This window comes from Dipteris shenzhenensis, chromosome 19 (genome assembly GCF_047967505.1).
Source record: "Dipteris shenzhenensis isolate YYH24624 ecotype China chromosome 19, Dip_SZ_1.0, whole genome shotgun sequence".
NCBI classification, from domain to species: Eukaryota; Viridiplantae; Streptophyta; class Polypodiopsida; order Gleicheniales; family Dipteridaceae; genus Dipteris; species Dipteris shenzhenensis.
Genome location: NC_141614.1, coordinates 53522353 through 53550088, shown reverse-complemented (window position 1 = coordinate 53550088; position 27736 = coordinate 53522353).

Here is a 27736-nt window from a genome sequence, read left to right as displayed (position 1 = left end):
GCATTTGCATGTCGTCTGGGTTCCTACGTGTCTTCTGGTCGCAGGCTCGGGGGGGGTCACTCATCATATGTAACCCTATCACATGAGTTCAACAAAAGGATATTTTTTATTTCTAAAATTTACAGAAATAAATATACATAAGGGACTATTTAAAATAGTTTTGGGAAAAATTTACAGATTTGTATAGAAAAGGGGTATATTTTATTAATGAAAATTTTATACAGATAAGGGATTTTAGAAATATGCCTTGAAGGCACGCGGTATAGAGGGTTTATACATAGTGACCCCTCGAGGTCATGGGCACATTCATTCGCACGTCTTCTGGATTCCTCTGCGCGCTGTGCATCTTAACGGTCTCTGCGCATTTTCGAAAAAAATTTGTAACAAACCTCGTGTTCACTCTTACTCTTTTCCTTCTCTTTCTCTTCTCTTCTCCTTTTATTAAGGAGTGGGAATTGAACCCAAGACCTCCCCCTTCACAAAAGGAAGACTTACCAATGGGCTAGCAAATAGGAAGTGATCAAAATGTAATGATATTGCTTATATGTTGAAATCTCATGAAGTGTAACTCTCTAACCGTGGGGAGTTTCCTCTTGCTGTAGAAAGAAAAACTACTTCACTTCATGTGCTCTATTTATATCTCATACTAGATTGCATATTTTGAACTTTTTCAAGTACACACGCCATACGAGGAGGGTGGATATTTATGTCACTTCTCGATGGGTTTAAGGATTTGGTGCTTGGTCCTCCGCTCATTACGGCTACCAATTGGCGAGATCTCGTTCTTGATCTTCATGTCGATCTTCAACAATTGATTGTACAATGCATTGCTCGAGGAGACAATGGCTGGGATGATACACCATGGATGGTCCAAGGTGAAGAACTAGTGATGCACTGGGAGGGCTTTGATTCCAATTCTACTCATTGTGCAGTGATCGAGCTACTTGCTTCATCGGAGGTAATTAAAAGGGTGACATTCTTCCAAGGGTGGGATGATCCACAAGCTTGGGGTGAGATTTGGCGCATCTGCTTGTTAATTCCTATGGATAAGCTCATCTTAAATTATTTCTTCTTGACCTCACTACAAAGGTTTCTACAGCTCAGCTATGGTTGGTGATGTTTCGACCAAGGAATCCCTTTGTACCTAATCAACCCTTTGCGCGACATTTTGAGATTCATTTGTAATTCTTTTTGGTCGAAAGATAAACTATCAACAAAGGATAGTAAGTTTGTTTGGTGTTGAACGTCTTACTCAAGTATTGAATTCTCCCCACCCTCTCCTTCTACCTATCTTGGACTATCGAGAAACTTGGGATGTTCGGATTTTAGTTTTGGTGTAATGACATCTTGGATCCTTCAATTTGACGGAGCATACAAGTCTTCGACCAAGGCTGCTGGCGTGGGTGTGAAGCTCACTTCACCGAGGGGTGAGGTGTATTGTTATAGCAAGTCTGCACCTGCAAGTACTTGCAATGAAGCTGAGTACTCAGCACTCATTTTTGGGCTACGGAAGGCACAAGAACATCACATCAAGCAACTTGAGGTGCAAGGAGATTCTCAACTCGTATGTGAACAAGTTAGTGGAAGGTGGAAGGTGCAGAGCGAAGGCTTGGTTCCACGACATCAACAAGCATTGGAACTTTGCAAAAAAATTGAAGAGGTAAAAATTCAGCATATCCCTCGAGCTCAAAATTTAGTTGCTGATTTCTTGGCACATGAAGCTTGTACTTCAATCACGCATGAAATGAGTAGAAGCACCGCCCCAACAAAGCCGCAAGCCACAAATGAGGGTGATCATTTGTAAAGAATGCAAAGGTTGTGGTCATCATGAAACTAATTGTTGTGCATATTTGATATGAGTTTACCGACTTTAGAACATCATCAGAAAGGTCCTTAAGGACATTTCTCAAAAGAAGGATGCCAAACTGCACACCCCTTGAAGAAATAGCATGGCGACTAAAAAAATTGGAAGAAGCTGAAGGTGATGTGCAAGCTCTCCAACTATTGACATTTGTCATGGCATTCTTGTTTACCTTGATGAACAACCTCATGCAATGCCGTGTCTCTAACCCTCGCCTATAAAGATGGATGCAATATCATGCCTCGACTAGTAAGGGTTGGTCCTTTTAAGATTGTCTATGAGCTATTCTATGCTAAAAATTCTTCTCGTATAGCGTTTCACAATACACTAGTCACACCCTACCCTTCCTATGTGTGCTTTGTGGATGTATCTTTACCTAATTTTCAGTTCAAGCTACCTCTTTCCATTGTTTGCCAATAGATAAGCCTCATTTCACCCCTCTCTTTTCCATTTTTCAAGCATGGCTGACATTCCTGTGTTTTGTGGTTGGGTTGAAGAGAATCCAAATGAGTATCTTGTGGCCTTCAAGTGCCGTTGTGTTTCTCTCAAATTTCTTGCTGAAGATAGATGGTTGTTGGTTCTTCCCACATTTCTAGAGGGTTTGGCTCAAGTGTGGTATGAGAATCAGGCTAAGGACGTTCGCCAAAGTTGGCTGAGGTTGACAGCAGCTATGATCAAGTATTTCAGCAAAGAAGAGGAGCCAGAGAATGTGTACCTATAGGTGGCAAACCTAAAGCAATCAGAAGGTGAGACGGCGTGTCGATATGTGGTTCGAGCGACCGTGTTCTTAGACCATTTGATTGCCACGAAGAGGACAATGTCGGATTTCAAGCTGGAATGACTCAACGTGCTGGACTACCTTGTAGTAGGAGCAAGTGATGAATTCTGCCTCAAGCTTAAATGGGAGAATCCAGAGACCATGGTGCGAGCACAAGAGATTGCTCAAAAGTTTGATAAAGTTCAATCTCTGACCCCGCTTCAAAGAAGACGGTTGTCCCTCTACAACCCCCTCAATTCTTGCAACAACAACCTGGGGGCTAAAAAGCCCGGAGTCAATGACCTAGCCAAGGCCCTGAATGATCTTCGGCTTGAGATGGTGGGCATAAAAAATCAAGCCAATCGCCCTCCAAGAGAAAGTGCCAATGTTGTGTGCTACGAGTGCCACCAGAAGGGTCATTATCCACCAAATGTCCCAATATTCCAACGGTGAATATTCTAAGTGAATCAAGCACCGAGGATTCTGACGTAGAGGTGACCTCGGGAAGAGAAGTCATACCACCTCGGACCCCTCTCCAAACCTTGGATCGAGCCACCCCAGGAAAAAGGTGTTCTTCTCAAAGCCCTCAGATGCTGAGATGGCAGACCCACCAACAGAGAAGACTAAAAGATCTCGCAGGAGTAAGTGGTCGCCCTCGGATTTTCTTGTTGGTCTAGGGCCAGAAGACTATTCGATCGTTCATGACCTTGCTCATCGGCCTTTGAGCATCACACTTTCTCAACTAATAGCATTAAGCTCTAAGGTGAGACGTGAGCTACAACAAGGGCTCTCAACAAGGAGGAGCAAGAAAAAGGGAAAGGTACGAGAGATTTCTTCTATCTCTGAAGAAGTTGATCGGCACCCGCATATAGTAGATGTCATCATAGATAAAGTCTGCAGTATCAAAAGTGTGTGTTGATGGGGGAGCTTCATGTAATATCATGGTGCCCTTTATCATGAAGAAATTGAATTTGAAATGCACAAGGCATTCCTCCACTCGAATCAAGGTAACAGATGGTCGACGACTCGCCACTTTGTCACTGTCAATGGGTTGACCACCACCGTCAATTTCTATGTAGTGTACATTGAAGATATAGGCAGGAGTTACCCGGCGATACTTGGGAGACCGTGGTTGAGAAAGAGTGATGCGATCAGCTATTGGAAGACAAGACACATGTTTTTTGGTGCTTCAAAGGAGAAGATCCCAGTGCAATCAAGTGCCACTGAACCAGAAGAAGAAGAGGAGTAAGACAGTGATACTCTCTCATCCTTGGTGTCTGAATCAATGGAAGATTCAGACGGGGGGGAGGAGTTCTCAGAAGAAGAAGTTTACATGATGGGGTGTCTCCAACCCCCCCACCCACGGAAAAGGTAACAGCTTGAATCTATGTTTTTCCCAGACCTTACTCCAAGTGAGAAAGACAAATTCCTAGAAATGTTCAAAGGTTTCCCTGACCTCTTCGCAACTAGCTACCACCACCTTCGCCATGTGACTGCCATAGAACACAAGATACAGCTAAAGCCTAATGCTAAGCCGGTGGCTCTGAAGTATCAGAGGTTAGGGCCCCTACAAACTGCACTTTGCACTCAGAGTTGCGGAAGCTTGTAGAAGCTGCGTTTATTGTTCCGGTCCACAATTTTGAATGGGTTTTACCAGTGGTAGTCACCCCAAAGAAAAATAACAAGTGGTGGGTCTACATCGATTATAAGAAACTCAATGCGACCACCAAGAGGGACCATCATCCTCTACCCTTCCAAGAACTCATTCTTGAGAAGGTAAGTGGTCATGAGATGTATACTTTCTATGATGGTTACTCTGGGTTTTATCAAATTAGAATTGCTGAGGAGGATGTGCTTAAAACCATATTTGCATTCAAAGTAATGCCATTTGGCCTCACCAATTCTCTTGCTTCCTTTCAAAGATTTATGCAGATGGTGTTTGCTCCTTATATGGGGGTTTTCTTGGAGGTATTTTTAGATGATTTTTTTATATTCTCGGCATGGAAGGAGCACGTCATGAAGGTTAGGTTGGCCTTCCAAAGGGTCAATGATGCAAATGGCAGCCTCAACCCTGATAAATGCACCATTGGAGCCACTCAAGGGAGGTGACTGGGACAGATTGTCTCACCGAGGCCATCAAGCCTGACCCCGAGAAGGAAGAAGCTATCCTCAAGCTCTCCTAGCCAACAACCAAACATCAGGTACACTCATTTGTCAATCTAGCAAGATACTATCACCGCTTCATCGATCAATATGTTGCTTTGACGTGACCCATGACTACGCTATTAAAAGATGGTGTTGATTTCTCTTGGGATGAGGATTGTGATCATGGGTTTGTACAAATCAAGAGTGCTCTGGCTTCAAAACACATTCTACACAATCCTGATTGGTCAAAGACTTTCTATATCAATCCTGGGTTTGGTGAGCACACTCTTGTGGGTATTCTTCTCGAGTAAGGGGAGAATCGATTCATGTATCCCATCCGGTTTGCTTCTCGATAATTGCTCGAAATTGAACGATGCTACTCTGAGGCTGACAAGCATGCCTTGTCTTTGGTGTTTTGCATTGAGAAATTTAAGCATTATGTGGCTGGAAAGTCCTTCATTATAATCTCTAGAAATGGTCTTGCAAAACAGGTTCTTCAATCACCAAATCCCATGGGTTGGTTGGCCAAATGGTTCGCAGTTCTACAAGAATATGATTTTTCTTTCAAAATTGTAAAGGGGGTTTGTTCCAATTTGAAGAATGCTTTGATTGATTTAGAGGAGTGCCTTGATGTAACCCTTGGAGCAACCATAGAAATTGGGGATCCATGCTATGGTGGTATCTACAGGTTTCTGACCGCTTTCTCCTTTCCTCTGGAAAGTACTAGCTAATGAGAGAAAGAAGATCCGAAGAGACAGTAGGCACTACACTCTCTTTGATGGGGTGTTGTACCGTCAAGGCATGGATGGGGTACTAAGACGGGCCATTGATGCAGATGAAGTACCTAAGGTATTAAAGCATTATCATGATGGATTTTGTGGAGGCCACTACGCCGATGACTATACAGCCAAGAAGATTTTACATGCTGGGTACTATTGGCCGACCTTGTCAAGGATGTCACTATGTATTGTAAAACTTGTGAACCATGCCAATTCTTTGGTAGGAAGGATTTGCATCCTGGGCAACATCATCTAGTGATGTCCATCCATCCGTTTCAGAAGTGGGGAATAGATTTTATCGGACCCTTGCCCATGACTGCTCGCAAAAAGAAGTATCTTTTGGTAGCCACTCAATATGTCACTAAGTGGGCTGAAGCTATTGTCCTCCCCGCTACAAATGGTAAGGCAGTTTCAAATTTCATATTTGAACGTATCTGCACAAGGTTTAGGACACCCATGGAAATAGTATCTGACCATGGGAGTCCATTCTTAAATGAAGCAGTGGAGTTGCTCATGGATCGCATGGGTATTGATCATCGCACTTCTAGCATCGATTATCCAGCATCCATGGGACAAACGGAGCGGACCAACAGCCTCCATTGTAAATCCATGGGAAAAATGGCCACAGAGAACAGGAGCCAGTGGGATCAGAAGGTCATTGAAGTCCTGTGGGCTTACAATAATATCACCCATAAAACGTCTATAGGTCACACTCTTTTTAAGTTGGTGTACAGTACTGAGGCAGTTTTACCACTAGAGATAGAGATTCCGGCCTTGATATTGGCACAAGAATAGAGGATGACAGAAGATGAACATGTAGAGGCCAGGTTGGTACAACTTGAGAAGTTAGATGAAACCCGACGCCTTACACTACATCAAACAAAGATCCAAAAGAATCAACAAAAGGCCCACTTGGATGCTAAGATTCGTAAGGGATGGGAAAGACACTTTGCTTAGGGGGATGTTGTGCTATGCTTTGACAACAGATTGGACCACCAAATGGATAAAAAGTTTCTTCCAGTGTGGACCGGTCCATACAAAGTCAACAAGGAACGTAGCAATGGGTCTGTACAAGTTTAGGAGCTGCATGAGCCATATGGCAAGAAGGTGATCAACAAGCATTATCTCAAGCCCTTTGTGCGTGTTGGTCCTAGGCATGGAAATGCTATGCATTCCTTGCTTGGGGGGGGAACTGTTATGGATAAATTTGACCAAGGTAAAAGGCATAAATATGTGTGGGTGCTTGTATGTGTGGCAATAGTATAATAAAATATGGTGTGCATAGGGCCCAGGGTTGAGGTGGTAGGGCATGACCATGTGCCACCCTTCCACGTAAGAGGACCCATAAGGTGTGTTGTACATAATCCATGGTAGTAATATTATAAAATGTTAAGGTGGCATGGTTCCTCCATGTGCCACCCCTCCACCTAAGCGGTCCCATGCCTGCATTTAGTGAGACATGGCCCAAGGACCATGGGAGAAGTAATATAAAATAGGTGGAGATGGATATTATATTGGATTATTCCCTTCATGTAGGATAGGCCCATGTGGGGGGGGTGTAGATGGTCCAAGAATGGAAAGTAGGATGAGGTGGCAAGACTCCTTGTGCCAACTATCCACTTGTCCTCCTAGATGTTTGAACATATTGTAAAATTGGGAAGAGACCAAGGGAGTATCTTAGACTTGGGATATGGGGTTTGATTTATGTGGAAAAATGAGGCAAAGTGTTGTCGCATACAATTGAGAGTGTGTACCCACCTAGCTCACATGGGAGATTCCTCCATACACACCATGCATGTGGGAGGATGCATTTATTGGGAGAGACCCTCTCTCTTGGCTATAAAAGGAGGGGGCTATTCCTTGATGGGACACGCTCATTCTTGTAAAGCCACCTAGCTAGTACTTTGATTTCCCCCCCATCCTTCCTTTCAAATAAAGCATGACTCTCTTTCCTTGATGTCTCCATCTCTACATTCCACCTCCCATCATGTACATGCTCCTCTTCCCCCTCCCCCTTCCCCCTTGTGCCATAGTCCCCCTCTTCATTCCCACCCCTCTTAATCCCTTTCCCCCCTCACGTTCCCTTTTCCTCTATGGCCCTCAAGCGTCGCCATGCCTAGCGTCAAGCCTCATGTCCTGATTTCTTTTCTAGTTAATAGCACCATTTGCCATTGAGGCCCTTGAATCTTCCAAAGATCTAATAGGTCTAGAAAGTGACTCACAATAGATGATGGCATGTGGCATCCATCAGAGTTTCCTTATCCATCCAATATAATGACAAAGAACTTTTTCACAAATTAGGCCCGTGGGCATGCTGAAACGTTGTAGATTTTGAATGGCCAAGCCGTCCTATTTGTCTATGCTGAAACTTTTTTCCTTCAAATTTTGAATGGTCAAGCCTTCCTATTGTCTAGCTCCCTAATCTCAAGATTATGAGTTTTTCTAATCCAAGAAATGGTCCTTTTTGAGTCCAAATCCCCCCTAATCATTTGAATAGAATGATGATCATGGCTCCTTTCTCTAGCCATGCTTCTCAAGGCACCTTGAAATCATTTTGGCAAAAGCAGCTGCTTGACATTTCTCTTTGGTAATAATTGCCATTGAATTTCCTCCTTCAATAATGTCATTGCAATATTAACCATAGCTTACACAATTATCTTGGTGACTTTGTGTGATGTGTAATGTAGTGCTCCTTACTTAAAGCTTCATGCTATACTTGGTGCTGCTAATGAAAGTATGGGCCATACCCGAAAGATACATTTCAATAGCATTCCTATTCCAAGGCCTTTTGAGAATATTTTTATTAGTGATGCCATAGTTGTGAGGTCTTGTCCATTGTGCTTCTAATACATCTAGCTTGTCCTTTTGGACAAGACGTGTCTCATTGAATACACTTTTATTTGAATTTGTAGGTTACCCTCAATAACACAAATTTTCAATGCATTCAATCATGGTATCCACTTTTGGATGACAACGCTTTGCATAAGAATACTCCTTATCTTCACCCAATATAGAACGAACTATTGAATGAGATCTCAAACTTTTCTCTCGTATCAAATTGATAAATCTTTTTGTTAAGTTTGGTTATCCTTAATAAATTATATGTTTTCATGTATTTTGATTCCTAGATATTAAAGACCTTGAATTCTTCTTTGCTTTCAAAATTCTTTAGATACTTTTCCATCACTAAATTTGGTCCTTCAATTTCTAGCCCACAATAACATCTTTAAGCTACTTATGAAGAAGTTAAGCCCAATCCAAGGTCTTTTTTGTCGCAATAATATTTTTGAGATGTAGCAATTACATTTAGTAAGGTAATTTTCACAATTGAAGAAAATTTTGTAAATTCCATAATTAGCATCATTCCATCATCCTTAATCAGGTAGTGGGCATGATTCTATGGACACTTTTTCAATGCATTCAATCATGGTATCCACTTTTGGATGACAACGCTTTGCATAAGAATACTCCTTATCTTCACCCAATATAGAACGGACTATTGAATGAGATCTCAAACTTTTCTCTCGTATCAAATTGATAAATCTTTTTGTTAAGTTTGGTTATCCTTAATAAATTATATGTCTTCATGTATTTTGATTCCTAGATATTAAAGACCTTGAATTCTTCTTTGCTTTCAAAATTCTTTAGATACTTTTCCATCACTAAATTTGGTCCTTCAATTTCTAGCCCACAATAACATCTTTAAGCTACTTATGAAGAAGTTAAGCCCAATCCAAGGTCTTTTTTGTCGCAATAATATTTTTGAGATGTAGCAATTACATTTAGTAAGGAAATTTTCACAATTGAAGAAAATTTTGTAAATTCCATAATTAGCATCATTCCATCATCCTTAATCAGGTAGTGGGCATGGATTCTATGGACACTTTAAAAAGGAAACATGTGTACCATGTAGATGGACTTGGAGATTAGTGATACAGGTTGGACTTATCATTGGGTGCTTCCATTCACCCTTGATCTCTTAGTGACCAAGCAATGAATACAAATGGATGAGTCACTCCATTGATCATGTAGCAACCTAACTTATTCGCACTTGATCTTTTAGTAAGGAAATTCTACAATTGAAGGAAATTTTGTAAAGTCCATAATTAGCATCATTCCATCATCCTTAATCAGGTAGTGGCCATGGATTCTATGGACACACTTTTGAAAAGGAAACATGTGTACCATGTAGATGGACTTGGGGATTGGTGATACAGGTTGGACTTATCATTGGGTGCTTTCATTCACCCTTGATCTCTTAGCCATGACCAAGCAATGAATACAAATGGATGAGTCACTCCATTGATCATTTAGCAACCTAAATTATTCACCCTTGATCTTTTAGAATGCCTCATTCACCCTTGATCTTTTTGCAACCAACCAATCATGAGCACAAATAAATGGCATCCTCCCTTGCCTTAGCAAATGTGATTTCAAGATCGATCGCGTGGATTGGTACTTGTAATCAGGTAAACATTTAAAGGAGGTGGACCCCATACAAGTTTCCAAGAATATAGTGTGAGCAAGTTGAAGGTCACGAGGAGAGTTTTCCCTATGAAGGTTCTATAGACAAATAAAGCCTCTCAACTGAGGGGGTGCATTACTAATAGACCATATGCATCACATGCATTTCAAAAGTATTTTTAAAAACCCCTCAAATAAAATTTCCCCCCCAATAAAACCACCCTTATTTACTTAAGAACTAATGGGTGTTCTTTTTAATTTGAAATAAAAAACCCCTCCTATTATTGCAATCTTGTCCAAAAAAAAAAGTTGAATTAAAAAACCCCTCCTTTTGGATGCATGTGGTACATTAACATTCTATGAGGATACATACTAGAATCATATAACATTGCATGGATACATGGATACATATTTACACACTACAATCGTATAACATTGCATATAATTTTGAAATATAGTACTTGTATGCATGTACATACATAGATATACTACTAACATGTAACGTTGCATTTCATTTTGAAATCTATTTATGTTCATATAAAATGTAGTCTTTCTCTTTAAATAATGTTGCATAGATTTTACAACAAGCAAGCTAATATGTGCATTTTGGGATTTGTGCCTACATTTAGGTAGCATTGGCAATATGATCATGACAAATATATGATAGAATGTAAATAGCTAATTTGTGTATCTAACCTTCTATTAACATATAAAACAAGCTCAATGCAAAAGTGCATGTAGACACTTCCTAGGAAGCATGATACACACCTTATATAGAGAGAGAGTGAGCACCTCTTAGTCTTATTTAGAGCTTATAGTTTAACTTAGCTTGATGTAACCTTTTACCTAAGCAACCTTATTTAATAACTAATAATTACATATGGAAATTCATACCTCTCATGAAAAAGAGATGAAAAAGGTTTTCCACAACAAATATAAAAACCTTTAACATGCCAGATTTGCAATTTATGTATATGACTTAAAATTCTTCCAAAAAAACCTTGAAGTTTTGTGAAAGATTTCATCCAAAAACCTTCAAATTTCAAAATGTCGCACTTCTTCCCTCCGTAACGTACCCTGGGAACCTAATTCATTTCATTAAAGTCCCCACTATGATAACATTATAAATTCGGATGCTTGATAAGAGAGTGGGCCTAGCTCCTCGGCTATTGTTTGAAGTGCAAACCACCTTTTTTTAGAATGCCCTTTCCACACTACCCACTCTCTATCCAAGTTTTAACTTTGCCCTACTAAATGCCACATACTCTCACTCATGCCCTAGACTCCCACCCTATAACTTAGACTCACCCCCTATAACTTATGCCCTAGAGTAAGACATATGAACTATTATATAAAAAATTGCAAATATTTCAAGAACAATTCAAATACCTTACGGTCCTTCCAATTTCACATACGTTAGTAGGTCAAAAAGTTACAAACCCCTCATTGCAATTCATAAAACCTTCTAAAATTTGTCAAAACGGTCAATTCTCAAGTTTAAAAATTCACCATCTCCGTTTTTCGTAACATTGCCTCTAACTTCATTGTCTGACTCTGATTCTGATTCTGATTCATAGCCCTCAAATTTGAAGGGTAGCCTAGAATTTCATTTTGAAGGGCAATTTAAGAGTTATCCTTCTTGTAAGTTACTTTTAAAGGGTGACATGGCATTTCCTTTGTAATTTTTTCCAAAGGGGTCCTTTTGAAGGTTCATCTTGCTATTTGCCCTTCTAGGGAAGGGGAAAACTCCCTTTGAAGGGTGTCCTTTGAAGGGTGTTGCAGCGTTCAAATTATTTATGACCATAAGGTTGTTCTATTAGGCTCTAAGGAAGGACTGCTAATAAAAACGAAAAGAATGCAGTGAATCTAATGATCACACGCGAATTCATAGAATACCGGACTGAGTAAAGAGCTATCATATGTTGGGGATCTCGAGTACTTTGTGCATCCATGTTGCAATCAATTTGGGATCCCTAAATTCAATTTTCTGTTATTTAATGAAACAAAACAGTAACATGATTCATGTCCTGAGGACCTATGGATGATCATGAGCAGTGAGATTCCATGGAGCCTGCATCTGGTACTGGCTGTCTTGTATTCATCTCTTTTTCTTTCAAGTCCTTATCTTGATTCTTCAGAGCTGCTCGAACTGTACTACAACTCATTTTAACTTCACGACTGTATAATAACATTAACTACCACAAATGACTGTTTGGAGCCTGAAAGCCGTTGGATTCACAACTACTTAACAGTGACCACCGTCTTCTACGAGCGACTTGAGCTTGGTACTGCGTTGTTTTGCATGAAAGGGGTTCGGTTCAAACTTCACAATTCCTTAACAATGACTACTGGTTGATAGTGTTGGCGTTAAGAAAGAAGAAGTCTAGCTGCCCACTCTCCAATGCTGGGAGGCGAATGATAGGGTCTACAGGGATACAGAAAAATGCATCTATGATCTACCCTTTGCAGCATGACAGTATGTACGAGGTGAAGTTTCTCTTCGGTCTCAGCTCGCTGGCAGAAAGAAGCAAGGGACACCGTGCACCAGACAGGAGAACCAACGTGAAGCTACACAGAAAGAAGAGTTTGGATCGTGCAAGCTCGTGAGGCTCATGGTTACAAAAATACTTTCCCTGCTGCTTGCTTTTCCTTCCAGCAGTGCCTCTCGTAAAGGCTTCTCCCCGTCTTCCATCTGCAGCACAATCGCCAATGCTCTCTCCGTGATCGCATATTTTACAAAATTACATATATTGTTCCCCGCACGTGGGTCATGCTCCAACATGATCGTTCTTCTAGAGGTGAGTCGCTACCCAGAGGCTATGGGCTCTCTGTTCTGCCCTTTCAAGACGAGCTCGTACCACCCCGGGCCCCTTGATACAACCTTCGGCAGGCCATAAATCTGCAAAAAGAAGCCATCCCCTAAAGCGATTGATCAACTAAATGTCGATCGCGACTTGCGAGCTTGCCACCCTCAACTTTACACCTCACTCGTCCGACATATCATGCGCATTGCGCAATCGCTTCTAGCCTTCCACCATACACCGGCATCCCGAGCCTTTCCACAGCACCGGCGCCCCTCGATCCGTGGCTTTCTGTATTGACTGGATTGTAGACCTCCCTGTTAATGACATCAATATCGGAACGAAGGACTGCACCGGGAACGCTCGTAATGGCCACGCCTACCGGTTGCCTCTCGCCTCCGAAGTCTGCAGTAGAAGAAGCTACGCCTGAGAACAAACTAATCTGCTCCCGCCTAGAGGTTCCTTCAGATGTCCGTTTGGATCTTAGCACTTTACATGAATTAAAATCTTGCAAGATCTTATCCCTGGTCCAGAACGGAGAGCAGAACGTGAGTCCATCTGTCCTAATTCCTCACGATCCAGTCGTCGACGTTAACGAATGTTACAAAGGCAACAATTGCGCGACGCCTGAGTCGACGCTGTACAGGCTTCCTGAACCGAAGGTATGCCCACCTGCACCCAAGAAGAGAATTTCCAAAAGGAAACGGATTTGGGTGGTTCCGAAACGATTTTTCGTTCCGTCAGATATACAAGCTTTGCCAGAGCATATCAAGGCGCTGTTTGAATGACAATCAGATGACCTTCAACTTCAGCTGCTGGACGTCGCCCTTTTGATATTGAACATACGACCGATCCGGTGATATCCAGTAAATAACTGTTGGCGATTTCCATAGCCCATCATGTGCGATTCGCAACGGAGCATCAATTTGCGGAATATTACGCGGGTTCTGTTGAGACAGTCTCCAATGGCATGACAGGAGCTAGATCGTTTTGATTAAACTTGTATTGTGCTACTATCCAGTAAACCTAAGGAGATATGAGTACGCTTTGCTAGATGGCTTATAAGTTGTATTAGATAAATCGTGCTGGCGGACTGTCGCTGTGATGTTTATGTAAGTAAACGTTGTCATCATCTCAGCAAACGAATCTCCTATATATACATTGGCGTTGGACGATAACCAGAGATTTGCGTGAGTTCCAAACTGAATGCCTTAATTTCTTAGACTTTCTCACTGGTTTCTTCGGTTCACTACACTGTTCGCTGGCGTCTCGACTGGTTTGGGCTGTATGGAGATCGTTGGTGATAAGCTAGATCGCTAGGCTTGTTCTTCCTATGGAGAATTCTCCCATTGTTGCTCGCATGTGTGGAATGTGTGGAAATAGACAGACACAATTTAGTCATTTGAAAATAGTTTGATTTAATATCATAAACAAAGCTAGAATTTATTAAGACTTGCTCGTTAGAGCCCACTCCTTTAAGAAAGGTTTGGACAGCTTTTGGTGTAAAAATCAAAAAAATCGTTAAGTGGAGATCGACTCGAGTTCTTTTCAGCTTTACTTTGGTAGTGTGCGGCTTTGCTCAAGCTGGTTGGGTGCATGGTGTGTTGCATGGGCGTGTACCTTTTACGAAATCTGGTAGCTTTGAGTTGTTGTTGTGCTGCTTTGCTCAAGCTCATTGCTTTGCTTCACATTTCGCTACTCATTGCTCATGCCAACAATCTCTGCGAGCTGGTACGATTGTTGGATCATGAGTTCGTTGCTCATGCTAACAAACTCTGCAGAGTCATACGGTTGCTGGATCGTGTGCTCATCACGCTTGTCTCAGGTCTCAACGTTTTCTATAGTTGGTAAGCCTCATTTGTGGTCATCTGTTTTGATAACACAGGCACTCGATTTGATCAAAGTCTCTTCTCTTTTGCACGTTTGCATGAGATGGTTTACACGTAATGGAACATGCAATAAAGGAGGCTCATAGAGCTTCACCGGAAGAAACTTTCATGTCCTTGGATAGCAGCCCCAAGACTGTGTAGCCTCATCACATCGATCTCCATCCTAGGCACCACTTCTCTCTCACGTCAATGCACACCATCTCAAGCTTTCTTTGCTGACCCATAAGGACACCAGTGACAAGCTCTAGGATTCAGATAGATTAGGTGATTGTTTTTGAAGAGGCATTGAAAGGAGCGTTTCACTTTGTGTTCGTGAGCAACAGGTAGCTCTAGGAAACAAATTGTGTGTGGGTATAGCCTAGGAGGAGAACTGGCTCACATGTCCTCTGATACTCCATGGACATACATGTTCTCATTGGAAATGATGTTTTTCTTCTTGACGTTTCACCTCCTTTCTTTCTGCCATGACCAAGCTTCACGTTGTGATGTACATGCTCTCATGCTTTTATTCTCTCAAAAGATCAAACTTGTATGAAATTTAAAAAAATTTGTCATTGGAAAAAACTAACTTTTAAGGCCTATATGAGTAAAAAAGCTCTCTGGAAAATGTCGCTATGAAATAGTATCTCAATGTCACTATATAGCGACACTTACATTTTTTACAAACGTTGCTATATAGCGACTTTAGAAATTGTCGCTATATAGCGAGGTTTGCTTAAAGTTGCTATATAGCGACGCTTTACGGGACGCGCTTCCCATACTGATGATTATTTCCCCATGTGCACTAAACGTCGGTACTTAAATGTCGTAATAGGATCCATGTGTAGTAGTGTTTGGGTGATAAGATATTAAAGGAGAGATCCTCCTTAGACCTGTGTATTCTGAAGCAAAGATGTCCTTGAATTCTCAAAATACTTAGTGGGTTATATTGATGAGCTCTTTGTATAACTCTTTGTTGATTTTGTTTCATTTTGCTCCATACACACACTCAACTCTTTGATTGGATTGGTGATTCTCCCAGGTCAACGTTTGCTTAGGTATAGCCAATCACAAAACTATTTTCGGGGCCATTTTGGGGCCGCAATGCAACATGCTCCTGGGTGAGATTTTGAATTTGGGATGAGTTTGGGACAGACCTGCGCTCTCGCAAAAAATTTTCCTGACATCATGATGATGCACTAGCATAATATAAATAGGCAAGAAATATAAATAAGAGGCTTGAAATGAGGTTATAATTAATGGTTTTCTTACCTTGATTGCAACATATGTAACATCTTCATCTTTCATCGAGCATATTGCATGTGACATTTGCATCTTGTGTCCTACCTCACATATCTTGAACTCACAATGTTGAATTTGATGCATGCAAGCTTTGCATACTGTTGCACTCTGAGCATTCATCTTCACTACACTATCTGAACTGCACTTACAACTTTCCTGTGAGAATGTCACAAGGAGAGAATACTCCTCCACACAGGGAGGAGGAATGCTCTAGAAGAGTAGGCAAGCATCCACTGATGCAAGAGGAGGCTTGACATGTCGAGCATCAACACTTATAGTTCGAGCGGCTACGCAAGGTTTCCAACATAGTGCTCGAGCATGTGCCAGACACTATTGCACGTACATCCATGTATGCTCAGCTTGGAGGTCTGCATGTTCAATAATTTAATTTTTGTCTGAAGATATTGTCAATAAGTATCACATACGAACTAGCAATCAACACCATGGGCATTGGTTTTGCAGGCATGCAATGGAAAGAAGTGAACAAGTTGGTCTCCAAAGAAGAGCTTTTCACAATTTGGCCCTTAGAGGCCAATGAAGAGCTAGCCTCAAGCACCCAGGCGAGGAGGCATAGAAGAACAACACAGGGAGATGGAAGCACCCCAACCCAAGCTTTGGACCAACACGGGAGATGGAAGATAGCAAATTTCCGAGATGAATGGATTCGACAACAGGATTATAGCTCTACGTGCCCAATTGAAGAACCTGGAGGACCTTAACACATGGTTGTGGCAACAGGCCCACGATGCACATGCAACACTTATCGAAGATGCGAACATGGAGGCACGGTTAGCTGTTTGTCGACATCCATCTTCTTAACCATATACCATGCATCCCCTTCCCTCCAATAGCCCAGACAATTGTTTGCTCCCAATATGCTAGTGTTTGTTTGATAACTCAACTAGCTATTATTATTTGCCTTATGGCCACAAATTTCATATTTATTGTCTAGTAGGTTAAAGCCCAACTATCAATGGCATTGTATATGGTTTAGGGCCTAGGACAGTTGTATCCAGGACTATGACATTGAATGAAGTTAGATATTCTCTTTATGATGGAAATATATGTATACATTCTCTGTGATGGAAATCTATGACTTTGTTTTAAGTTATATGTTCTTTCAAGTTTATATGGTTGCATTTATGAATGAATAAAGTAATAAATAATTGAAATTTATAGAATAAAGTAGGTTACAATTATAGTTTATTGAAGTCACATGTGCATTCCATCCGAATTTGCAAACTAGCAACCCTAAAACAATAAGTAGGTTTCAATATTTTAAATAAATCCTTCCATTTTAAATAAATCCCAAGTAAAATATGAAATTAATTGTACATATGATCCATTCTAAAATATAAAAGAAAAGAGATAACTAGCATATTGTTAATTCTTATGAGTGTAGGATTTAGCTGATGGGGCAATTTGTGACTAAAGTCCATAATTTCTCTTTAATTAGGCTCAAACTCAAGTTTGAGTCTCTATGGATTATTTGAGATATTGCCATGAATCTCAAAATTAGGTTTCAGCATGCATGAGATCATCATGTATGGGTTTTTCCTTATAAATTACTCCTATGTGTTTTTCTCTTATTGCATCAATAACACTATTGCTATCTATTTTAGTACTACTTTAAAACTTTAAAAAATACTCATATGTGGTGCTCCCTTGCTACATCAATAACTCTCTTGGTAGATGTTTTAAAATTACTTTAAAATTAAGGAAAAATAAAGGCACACATGTAATTGTAAAGGTTTATGCTGCCATACAAAACCATCCATATATATTGAATGCTAAAAAGAAAATTGGCTCTGTTTTTTACGATGTGGTTTTCCATTCCCAAATACTTTGCATACATTTATTGTGGGCTCCCATTTGCTATAACTTAGCATTTATCAAATCTAGCAATGGGTATTAAAGTTTGTTTTTGGTTCTACTCTACCAAAATGACATTAAAGCTTCTATCAGGATCTCAAAGCATCCCTTCTTCAAGCTACCAAAATGGGTAGAAGATAGCACAGTCGAAACAAGAGCAAATACCCAAAAAGCCGATGATTATCAGGTGAATGTTCTATTTGTGCATAGCATATCATATCATAACATATGTGCATATAGTACAAGGTGAAGGTGTATATAATACAAGGCATGTGAAAGGTACACATATTACATTACAAGTCTTGCAATATTGTTTAAAAAAATCAGAGCAACTAACCTAGAAAATACTGTCGATTGATTTGGATTCCAAGCTCCCATACGTAAGATAGGATTCGGAGGCCTTATGAGATTCATGCAAAAAAATGAAGCAACTATTGAGATGGTAATAGGAATAATCCGCCGTTCGAGTCACAGTTAGGGGATACAGAAATGGGGAATGGAAACGAAAATGAAAACGGAGACGTTTCGGGATTTCTAAGGGTGAGACAACTTAGAATATTTCCACTAGCTTTAACCAAGAAACCATCAGAGCTCATATCCAAATAAGAATTCACAAGGCCAAAAAATAATCATCTAATTGATAGTCTAATGAAGACCACACCTAGATCAAGGATTTATAATCAATGAAGAAAAGATGCCCTTTTCTTATCAATGAAAACTAAAAAACAAATTAAGCCATTAAACATACTGCCTTCTTTTATGTTATTCCTTCGTTGGCACATAAGGGCTCTTTATCCATGCTAGTTGATATTGGTTTAAAAGGGGGCCACACAAACACAAGCCTTAATTATGACAAAAAGGTTTGAGGCTTGAGCCTTTGAACTATTTATATGCATGATATTTTGGAAGATTAAGCATGATACTCTCTAGGCTCAAATTATTGAAGTTCACTTCTCTCAAGGCTCAATGCCAAGTAACATAGTATTTAGACTTGCAGTGCCACATCCATGTAGAACCTTATTGTAATGGATGTGGAAGCCAGTGTCCAAAACCACTTTGTTGCATTCTTATAGGACTTGCTGTAACAAGTCCCAGGCAAAGATTTGGTCTAGAGGGGGTTGGAGAGGGGGAGACAGAGAAGAGTTTAAGCCTAAGCGGTTGAGTAAATCATGGAAGTAACCGTGAAACTATTGCAAATCATCCACTTGTGTGATTGAAGGTCCTGCAAAATGTTAATTTAATAAGGGCATTCATCAAGCTAGATCCAACTCAACACGAGCTCAACACACACAAAAAATGTAGCTTTTTTCTTAGATAGGTCTATAAAAGAGAAGAGAAAGAAGAGGGACATACCAAGTACCCTTAATTGCCCTTTACAAATCTATTGAATACATTCCAATCATTCTCATCCAAAGTATACTTGTGTTGTCTCTATGCCAACATGGACTTAGGTAGAACTCACATGTACAACTCGCATGTACAACCCACATGTAGGAGTTGCATGTAGGAGTTGTATGTAGAAGTCGTATGTAGAACTTGCATGTAGAACTCGCATGCATGTACAACTCACATGTTCAACTCGCATGTAGGAGTTGCATGTAGGAGTTGTATGTGGAACTTGCATGTAGAACATGCAAGTTGGATTTCTAAGAGGGATTATTTCTAGCCTTATGCAAGTACAAGCGGAGCTTTGCCACTACTGTACACACACATTTTGTTCTACATAAGTCCACACATGTTGTCTTTGTGCCAACAACTTGTTGCTATTACATTCATAGGTCAGGTTTGCCAATGCAATGACGCTCTTAATATCTATCATGTCAAGGTCTGTAAGGTCATATGTGACGCATCATGAGCCTTTTGCCTTTTGATACCACCCAAGTTGGACTTCTACTCCAAAAGGTCTATTTGAGAGGTTGAACCCTATCTTATATTCCACATATCCCCCACCAACCTTTCTCCTCATTTTTTTAGCTTGTCCAAGATACCATGTAGCTTGTTTCTTCTTTCTTTGCAAAGAGCTTGGATTGCATTTCCTTGTGATTTTTCTTGTTTTGTCTTCTTCTTGAAAGTATACAGCACAATCAGAACCTATTCCAAATAGGTGCTCATTTGATGTAGCAAGAGGTATCTCTTCCTTACAGTAGTATACTCTTTGTCGAACCCTCGTAAGTCTAGCTTTAGAGAGTGACATAGGATTTCCATTAAGTTGGCTTACCAATATGGAATTGAATAGAGTCACTACAAGTTGGCTTACCATATAGCGACGCTGATAAACGTCACTATATAGCGACACTGATAATCGTCACTATATAACGACACTGGTAAACATCGCTATATAGCAACGATTAACAGAACTTTAAAAAAGCATTAGTGGGGCTAAACAGGGCCATAGCAAGCCTTGTTTTGCCCCACTAATGTTTTTTTTTTTGTAATTACAAAAAAAAAGTTTTTTATTACAAAATCTCCCTTGCAAAAAGGGTGATACAAAATCGCTCAAATGAAATGATTGAGCAACAAAAGCATATACATGTCAAACATATACAACATTGTTTATTACAAAATTACCCTTTCGAAAAGGGTGATACAGAATCGCTCAAACGAGCGGATATACGAAATGACATACATGGCGAAGTATATGCAAACTGCTACTACTACTACTACTACTCATTCGAATCATCCTCGCCGTCCTTGTCCTCGTCCTCATCTTGTTGTCCTGATCCTTGGTCCTTGTGAGTTGCGCCTTCTCCCTGACCCTCGTCACGTGCATCTGATCCCTAGCCCTGGTGATTGCTCGCCTCCGATGATGGGACGCTCGAGCTTTGACCCTAAGAGTAAACCATATAAATTGAAAATTAGATTGAAACTTAAAGAATAAAACAATTTAAAAAGTGAGATTAGAAGTACCGTGCAAGTAGCCACCTCAGCCCAATCGACCGTCGCTCCCATTGCCTCTTGCTCAATAAACCACAGCTTTGTTCTTATGCGAAACGCACATCACGTCTCTACATCTGTGGGAAGACGACCCATCACAACTTACTGTGGATCCAATTTACGAGAGTTAGAGTTAGATAAAGTGCATGTAATATGTAGTAAAACAAATAGAACAATACATTAAATGAGAAGTAGACTTACCACGGTTGCCTCGAACACCAACCGTCTACCTGCACCAAAGTGCGAAGTACCTACGATGTCCAGCTGTCTCCTTGCAGCCCTCCTCTCACCCTCGAACATTTCGAGATGGTCCCTATTCCGCTTCTTGAAGAACTTCCAATCAGCTTTGCTTGCCCAGCTGGGTTTAGCTAGCTTTGTCTACCCAACTGGGTTTAGCCATCCCCTTTGCGATGGAAGTACGCAAGGTTGATCTACGATGCTTCAAGACCAAACCCGTGTGCTCTCACATATAATTCTCATTAAACTCCCAATTTGGCGGGTTAGGGTATTTTGGTTTTAATTGATCGATGACCGCCTGCTTCTTTTGGTCATCTTGATATCGCCAATCGGTAGCAATTCCGCTCTTGAAGTGATGGCTCATCGACTGCCTCATGGTGGCCATCACTGCTTTGCCCTTTCTATCTTCTATTATCTCTTTGGCAGCCGTGATTTGATAGGAGAGGTCCTCTACTGGGTAAGGAGGACTGATGGTAGTGGCAGTCAGAAGGAGTGGAAGTTGTGCGAGCGCTTCCAGTGGGAGTAGTAGTGGGAGTAGGAGAGGGCAAGGGACCTGACTGATACTATGTCTCAGGACCAAGTGGAGACCTGTAGGGATGTGAGTGTGCTGAATCATCTACATCTCCTGACTCATCACAACATAAGCAGCCCCTCCTACTCTTCCTTCCCTTACAATAGGCACGCGTAGGTGATGACCCCTCAATTGAAGGGGCACGAGGGGACGGCTGGGCAGTAGGTCCAGCTGTCGGTGTAGGCTGAGGTCCTTTGAGATAGCAGAGAGAAGAACCTCGCTACCTCCTCATCGGTCATCTGCGCTACAAACTCATCGGGCCTCTCGACAAAGCCATGTGCTGCTAGCAAAGGAGTTCCCCGAGGGGTAGTTGTAGTGCTACATCTGAGAGGAGTCAGACTAGGGGTAGTTATAGTGCTAGGTCCGAGAGGAGTGGGACTAGGAGTAGTCATAGTGCTACATCTAAGAGGAGTCAGACCAGGGGTAGTCCCCTCAGGTGTCGCCTGAGAGGAATCAAAGTCCTCTAGAGTATAGAGATCGTGATATCTCCTTCTGCGAGGCTGTCCGTACTCATCGAACGTGCGACGTGATCCCATGACTAACATAGACACAAACACAAAAACAAAACAAAAAACAAACATAAGCATAGGCATAGGCATAGGCATAGGCAAATAGATATGCTTATGATCGAAAGAGGAAAATGAGATATGCTCATGAGAGAAGGAAAAGAGGGAAAAGAGGGAGGGAAAGTGAAAAAGAGATTGAAAGAGGAAGACATATGCTCATGCATAAGCATAAGCATAAGCATAAGAGAAGAAGACATATGCTCATGCTTATGCTTATGCATGAGCATAGGAGAAAGAGACATATGCTTATGCTTATGCTTATGCATGAGCATAAGAGCATGAGCATGAAAGAGGGGAAAGAGGGGGGGAAATAGGGAGGAAACGAGGAAAAGAGATTCGAAGAGGGGATTCAAGAGAAAAAGAGGAGAAGGAGAAGGAGTAGACATATGCTCATGCTTATGCATGAGCATATGTCTCCTTCTCTTATGCTCATGCATAAGCATAAGCATGAGCATATGTCCCCTTCTCTTATGCTTATGCTTATGCTTATGCATGAGCATATGTCTCCTCTTATGCATAAGCATAAGAGAAGGGGACATATGCTTATGCATGAGCATATGTCTCCTCTTATGCATAAGCATAAGAGAAGGGGACATATGCTCATGCTTATGCTTATGCATGAGCATAAGAGAAGGAGACATATGCTTATGCTTATGCATGAGCATAAGAGCATGAGCATGAAAGAGGGGAAAGAGGGGGGGAAAGAGGGAGGAAAAGAGGAAAAGAGATTCAAAGAGGAAAAAAAGAAAAGAGGAGAAGGAGAAGGAGAAGGAGAAGGAGACATATGCTCATGCTTATGCATAAGCATATGTCTCCTTCTCTTATGCTCATGCATAAGCATAAGCATGAGCATATGTCTCCTTCTCTTATGCTTATGCTTATGCTTATGCATAAGAGGAGACATATGCTCATGCATAAGCATAAGCATAAGCATAAGAGAAGGAGACATATGCTCCTGCTTATGCTTATGCATGAGCAAAACAGAAGGAGACATATGCTTATGCTTATGCATGAGCATAAGAGTATGAGCATGAAAGAGGGGGGAAAAGAGGGAGCAAAAGAGGAAAAGAGATTCAAAGAGGGGAAAGAGGAAAAGAGGAGAAGGAGAAGGAGAAGGAGACATACGCTCATGCTTATGCATGAGCATATGTCTCCTTCTCTTATGCTCATGCATAAGCATAAGCATGAGCATATGTCTCCTTCTCTTATGCTTATGCATAAGAGGTTCTCTTATGCTCATGCATAATCATAAGCATGAGCATATGTCTCCTTCTCTTATGCTTATGCTTATGCTCATGCATAAGCATAAGAGAAGGAGACATATGCTCATGCTTATGCTTATGCATGAGCATAGAGAAGGAGACATATGCTTATGCTTATGCTTTGCTTATGCATGAGCATAAGAGCATGAGCATGAAAGAGGGGAAAGAGGGGGCAAAAGAGGGAGGAAAAGAGGAAAAGAGATTCAAAGAGGGGAAAGAGGAAAAGAGGAGAAGGAGAAGGAGAAGGAGACATATGCTCATGCTTATGCATGAGCATATGTCTCCTTCTCTTATGCTCATGCATAAGCATAAGCATGAGCATATGTCTCCTTCTCTTATACTTATGCTTATGCTTATGCATAAGAGGTTCTCTTATGCTCATGCATAAGCATAAGCATGAGCATATGTCTCCTTCTCTTATGCTTATGCTTATGCTTACCATAAGCATAAGCATAAGCATAAGAGAAGGAGACATATGCTCATGCTTATGCTTATGCATGAGCGTAAGAGAAAGAGACATATGCTCATGCTTATGCTTATGCTTATGCTTATGCATGAGCATAAGAGCATGAGCATGAAAGAGGGGAAAGAGGGGGGAAAAGAGGAAGAAGAGGGAAAGGAAAAGAGATTGGAAGAGGGGAAAGAGGAGGGGAAAGAGAGAAGAAGAAGGAAAGGAAAGAGGGAAAAAGAGACATATGCTCATGCATAAGCATAAGCATAAGAGAATGAGACATATGCTCATGCTTATGCTTATGCATGCGCATAAGAGAAGGAGACATATGCTCATGCTTATGCTTATGCTTATGCATGAGCATAAGAGCATGAGCATGAAAGAGGGAAAAGAGGGGAGAAAAGAGGAAGGAAAAGAGGAAAAGAGATTCAAAGAGGGGAAAGAGGAAAAGAGGAGAAGGAGAAGGAGAAGGAGAAGGAGACATATGCTCATGCTTATGCATGAGCATATGTCTCCTCTTATGTCATGCATAAGCATAAGCATGAGCATATGTCTCCTTCTTTTATGCTTATGCTCATGCTTGTGCATAACAGGAGACATATGCTCATGCATAAGCACAAGCATAAGCATAAGAGAAAGAGACATATGCTCATGCTTATGTTTATGCATGAGCATAAGACAAGGAGACATATGCTTATGCTTATGCATGAGCATAAGAGCATGAGCATGAAAGAGGGGAACGAGGGAGGAAAAGAGGGAGGAAAAGAGGAAAAGAGATTCAAAGAGGGGGAAAGAGATTGAAAGATTGAAGGAGAAGGAGAAGGAAAGGAGGGAAAAAGAGATTGAAAGAGGGGAAATAAAGAAGAGGGGAAAAGAGATTGAAAGATGAAAAAAAGAAGAGAAGGAAAGGAGGGAAAAAGAGATTGAAAGAGGGAGAAAAAGAAGAGGGGAAAAGAAATTGAAAGAGGGGAAAAAGAAGGAAAAAGAAGAGAAGGAAGAGGAGAAAAGAGGGAAAGAAGAGGGAAGAGAGGGAAAGAGAGGGTTCCTACGCCCATCACTGCAGCTAGCACCTTAAGCGCTAGCTGCAGGCCAATGCAAATAATAAAAATAACAAAAGGAAAACAGAGGAAGCACTTTCTTACCTGGAATAGTCCCGCTCAGTGTTTTGTGGACTGGCCCTACGTTAGAGGAAGGAGGAGTTTAAAGAAGCAACTTCTCAAAGAGATTGGATTGAGGAGACAAGGAGAAAGAGAAGGAAGAGAAATACAAAAAAGACTAGAAGAGGTGAGTCTTCTTTCTTTCACAAAATCTCATTTTTTGTCTTCAATCCTTTGAAATCAAGCATGAAAACTAGCACATAGCCTTAGCAATACAAGGAGAAACATGCTCTAACACTCACAAAATAAAATCTCACAAACAACGAACCTACATTGTTCAAAGAGACTCACCTTCTTGAAAGACTTCTTTTCACACAAGCAAAGAGGGAGAAGGGTGGAGATGGAGCACAAGTGTTAGGAGAGGGGTGAGTAGTGGTGAGGAGTGAAGAATAGAGTGGGAGGTTGTCGGATATAGGTGGGAGGAGAGATTGCAGCTTTTCTTACAATAGAGATTGCTAAAGAAAGCACCGCATCATGAGGTTCGAGTTTTAACCCACAGCGTCGCTATATAGTGACGCTAGTCAGTCGCTATATAGTGACAGAACAGAGCAAATTATCATTGTATAGTGACAGAACAGGTGAAAACGTCGCTATATAGTGACGCTTCAGGATACTTTATGCTTAAAGTTAAAAAAGAAGTTCATAGATGCTATTTTATAACTGTTAATATATTTCCTTGCAGCTTATGTTGTGATTTTATAAGTGCAGATAGAAGGAATGAGTGGAAGCTCGTCCGATGATACACCAATGCTCGGGAGCACAAAGTGGCTTACAGAGAGGTTATATTTTCATTGCACTCATTGCAAGCAAGAAGTATGACATCAACGTCATATTATCATGTGCCACTTGCAGATGTATGGGGAGGATCCCAACCAGTACCCACCGTTGGTGTTGCACGTGTTGATGGATTATCAGTAAGTCAAAGCTATTTAAGTTCGCAGTTAATATTGGATACCATTATGGTACAAAACCTTGAGACAAGATCTTATATTTACACAAAATCTTAAAACAGGATGAGGAGGTTGATGAGGGTACGCATATACCTTCACACTTTGAGCAAGACTATAGTCTCCCGGATGATGATGAGGGTATGGTCAACATGATGGATTCTATTTTTAGAGGCACTACATCCCATGTACACGTGATGTTAGAGTTTGAGGTCAAAATGCGAGAGTTGCAATCAACACAATTGTACGAGGATGCTAGGATGTCTAAACTACGTGCTTGTCTCTCAATCTTGAATCTGCAAGTAAAGTATGGGTGATCAAATACAAGTGTCTTGGCCTGAATGAGGTTAGCTCTTGCATTAATTTGACTCATTATTTGGATATTGTTTGTTTTTAGAATCATCATGTATGGATTAGTGTACCGAATCATCATTATTCGAAGCCTATGTATGTTTGAATTGTGATAGGTTGCTCCAGAAGATGTTGCCTGCACCAAATACCATGCCTGCATCAATAGATGAAGCAAAAAAGATGCTAACAATGGTGGGTATGGATTATGATACCATCCATGCTTGTCATAATGATTGTATTCTCTTTCATCGTGAGCATGGAGATTTGGCTAGTTGTCTGAACTGTGGGGAACAATGATATAGAGATGACTTGCAAGGTGAGCAGATACCGGTAAACGTCTTGAGACACTTTCCCATCATTGCAAGAATACAGCACATGTTCCGATGCAAATCCATAGTGGAGTTGATGACATGGCATGCATCTCATCGGTCCACTGATGACACATTGAGGATTCCCACAGATTGTGCAGCTTGGAAGCACATAGACAATCAGTGGCCAGACTTTGCAAGGGAGCCACGCAACTTACATCTTGGGCTCGCCATGGACAGCGTGAATCCTTTTGGATTACGCTCGAATCTTAGTCGACATGGCCCATAGTCGTGGTGAATTACAATATCCCACCATGGCTAATAATTAAAAAAGGGACACCTCATGCTTGCACTACTTTGCCAGGGAAGTACAAGGCAAAAAATATGGACGTGTACATGGCACCTTTGATAGAGGAGTTATAGATATTATGGAGAGGAGTGCGGGTCTTTGATATTTCCAGAGCTCCTAGACATACCAATGATATTTTGGTCAGGGGTATCTTGATGTGGAACATGCATGACTACCCAGGATATAGAGAGTGCACAGGTACGTGGTTGTGTCTCTACAAGTATAATATAGGATTATGCTTTTATGACTCTCTTTTGCATGCGTCTTATACTAACACATTCATGCACGCGTGAAGGACTTGTTACAAGTGGGTACCATGCTTGTCCTATTTGTGGACTGGGTTTGAAATCACTTGCATGATACTCCAAACATATGAGGAAAAATGTTTATGAAGGTCATGCTTGATACCTTCCGTTGGACCATCTCGCAAGTGGAGGGGTCAGCTTGATCCACCACCATCATATTTGAAGGCAAGTGACTGGATTCAAGCTTGGAGGGTGAATGGAGAGGAACGTCCTCCTGGTATGAAGAGGCTATCGATCTTTCACGAGCTTCCTTATTGGGGTCAGTTACAAATCAATCATCTCTTGGATCCCATGCATATCTTCAAGAATGTGGGGGCTACTATTTGGGCACAATTGGTTGGTTCCAAAGACTCGAGAGGAGTGCGAGAAGACTTCCATGCTATGAATAGGATGTCTCGTTTGTGGCCCCAAGTGCATGCTTTGGGAAAAGTTGTCCCCACAAAAGCAAC